At 47.9% G+C, this 3,012-nt stretch overlaps 1 long non-coding RNA gene across 1 annotated transcript; it reads left to right on the forward strand.

Annotated features, from left to right (window-relative positions):
- The first annotated feature begins 409 nt into the window (after positions 1-409).
- On the forward strand, positions 410-1,864 carry LOC148217818 (uncharacterized). Its single transcript, XR_015800718.1, has 2 exons — positions 410-578; positions 896-1,864. It is a non-coding gene; the product is annotated as an uncharacterized LOC148217818 (long non-coding RNA).
- Positions 1,865-3,012: the final 1,148 nt, after the last annotated feature.

Raw genomic sequence — 3,012 nt, forward strand, 5'->3', positions numbered from 1 at the left:
ACCCCACAGATTTTATCTCCGGGACTGGGGCCAGGAGCAGGCATTTGCGTGCTATAATTCCAGAAGGAGCACGGTGTCTCCCAGACCCAAGCCGCATCCAGCTGTGACCCAGCTGCTCTTGGAGTGCCAAAAGCCTCCTCGTAGCTGATCTCAGGAACCCTGGAAGGGTGAGTTTGGTTTCACAGGGAAAAGGCCTCCGTTTGTGTCCAGAGATCAAATAAGGGACTCTGCTTTTCCTCTAGTTCTCCTTCCTGTTTTCACCTGGGCTACAAGGATGGGCATGGCCTGTATTTCTCATATCAAAGTGATGTTACTAAATTTGTCCAGAAGTTCTGATTATTATTTTTATTAGTAGTAGTAATTTTCTGATAGAAAACACTCTCATTTTGCCTTTCCCACGTTGTTTCCAGGTGCTGCCCAGGATGGACATCTGTGGTCTCAGACAGTGATTCCCGAGGAGCAAGGAAAGCCTTTTCCTCACCTGCACAGTTCAGGTGGATGGGACAGAATTGGTGTGGCCTGACAAGGCAGGAAAAGCTGTCTGTGTTCTGGAGTGCCTTGAAAGCTTTCTCCGTCAGGTTTGGAAGGGGTTTCTCTTTGGGATTTCTTGTGATGCAGCACCACGGGTATCCCTTTGTGCCAAGTCCAGTGCTAAAGGATTGAAGAACTGACAAGTGGGGTCTGGGATGAAAATGCCTCTAATAAAATTAAGCAAAGAATACAATAAGAGAAATGAGCATCCTTTTAATAGTTAGGAATAAAAATGCTGGAAAAGGGCACTCTGAATTGGTGTCACTTGTCATGGATAAAACCCCAGAGTGAGGAATCAGAGCAGAAGTTGAGAGCTGGAATCCTTCTGCAGTCGACTTAATTTTCTTTTCCTCCTCTCTTTCAGGACAGGAAGAATCACGACTCTCCTGCCATCTTTGCCAAGAGCTGTGGTGTTTGATCAGCCAAAGCCCAGAGGCTTCAGCACCAGAGGTCTGAGCCTGGAGGGCTCCTGGTGCTGCCCGTGCTGTGGGCTATGTCAGAGGATGCAGGCTTCCTCTTTGCCTCCCTGCTGGGATTAACTGCCATGGGAATGTGGGATCTGGGTGAAACTCCAGCTCTCCTGGTGTTCAGGGGAGCAAGGTCTGAGGGACTCCTCTCTGGGGATGTGCGGTGAAGGACTGAATAGTGTGGAAGGAGAGTATTTATAAACTGTATCACTGTTTCTCCCAAAATTGGGGTGGAGCACTGATGGGGGCGGTTGGGTTTCGTCTGGGCCGGCTATTCTTTGTGCAATTTTAAAATTCTCTTGTATGATTTACTGTCCGGTATCTTTCTAACAAAAGCTGACATAAATTTAGATTAAGGATTAGAACTTGGGTCCATTCATTGCAAACATTTGACAAGGCTGGAGGACTGGGGTGGTGACTGCTCTCAGGAAAGGTTACTTATTAATACTGTGTCAGATTTCCGCAGTGACTGTCAGGCCTGCATGGCTGTGAGTTCGTGCTCTTCTCACTGGGGAAATAAGTTCAGCAAAATTAGAAATGTTAGAAAAATCCAGCCAAAAATTCCACCTCTGTACCCCCTAAGTTTTCCCAGTTTTTCCCAGCTAGGAGCTGCACAGAAGTCAGGCAGGGGAAGTGACAACAGGGAACAGCTGAAAAATTCAAAGGCACAAAGAGGAAAGGGGAAAGGTTTCAGAAAACAATTCTATGGTCTAAGAATAATTTCTGATTCCCTACTGAGAAGAACACGAACTCACAGCCATTCAGGCCTGACAGTCCCCTGCAGTGAGAGCTCAGCACACATCCACAGAGGCAAGTCCAGCATCTTAAATGAAAAAATAAAAATAAAAACCAGAAGAAAAAGGTGATTTCTTTTGCTTCAGAGTTATTTCAAGTTCTTAAAGCCCAAGCAACATTTGCTCTTGATTTTGGTTGGGTGAATCATGAGCAGTGGGCACGGGTCATGCCATTCATTGAGCAGAAAACCCGGGGTCATTTAGAGGGGACACAAGAACTGTTTGTGTAGCGACCTCGGGCTGCAGAGGGGCAGGAGAAAGGCCAAGGGAGCTCCCTGGGGCCACCAGGGCCTGTGGGGAACAGAATGGACGCTTGGATGACCAGTGGAGGTGAGGAGTGGATCTGAGTTCATCTACAGGGAAATAAGGAGGGGATACTCTGGAGTGAAAAGCTGAGGTGATGAGTTCACCCACCTGGGCACGAGTTGTGTTTGCACAAAGTGGGACCAGAGGTGAAGGTCAATCCAAAGTCGATCCTGCTTGACCTCTGAATTCCAGGATAAGTTTTACAAGCTGCCAAATGAGGGAGTAAAAATACACAAAAATGAAACTGAGAGAATTCATGAGGTTCCTGGGAGTCCATTACACTGTTGTCATAGAATTCTTAATGAGTTTTGAGCTTTTAATGACAACAATTCAGTACTTTCTTTGGATTAATCACTGTGTAGGATTTGGGGTTTATCTGGATTTTAAAGGCGTCGTGGTGGCCCTGACACTGCTCAGGAGCTGGTAGGAAAAGCAGGGTCAGAGCTCCTGGCAGGCACAGGGTGTTTTTCCCAGAGTGGATTGGGGAGGAATTGTTTGGGACTTGGTTTGTCCCTCTGGGTGATGCCAGTTGCTGTGATTTGTGTAATTCCATACATTTAACTCCCAATACTTCCCAGCCCAGGGGCTTGAGCTGACAGGGCAGCACACAGATTGTTCTCTGTGCTGTGCCCCGATTTGGGGTTGGCTGTCAGCTTTGCTAGCTCCCGTGAATTATGCCCATAGCCCCGAATTCCCTGCTCAATTCCCACTGCCATAACCTCACAGCGCCTCATGGAGTGGGGATATACTGTGGCAGGAAGCTCAGCAGCATCGGCACAGGGACAGGTGTATATTCCAAAGAATTTGCTGTTTCAAACCCTCATTCCCCAGCCCCGCCGATGTCCCTGGGGGCACTTGACAGAGTTACCTGGATTTCAGCTGATTTCACCCCCCCGAGCTCGGGCTCCAGGTGA

The sequence above is a fragment of the Sturnus vulgaris genome, unplaced genomic scaffold, assembly GCF_052056855.1.
Source record: "Sturnus vulgaris isolate bStuVul1 unplaced genomic scaffold, bStuVul1.hap1 Scaffold_2157, whole genome shotgun sequence".
In the NCBI taxonomy this organism is placed as follows: Eukaryota; Metazoa; Chordata; class Aves; order Passeriformes; family Sturnidae; genus Sturnus; species Sturnus vulgaris.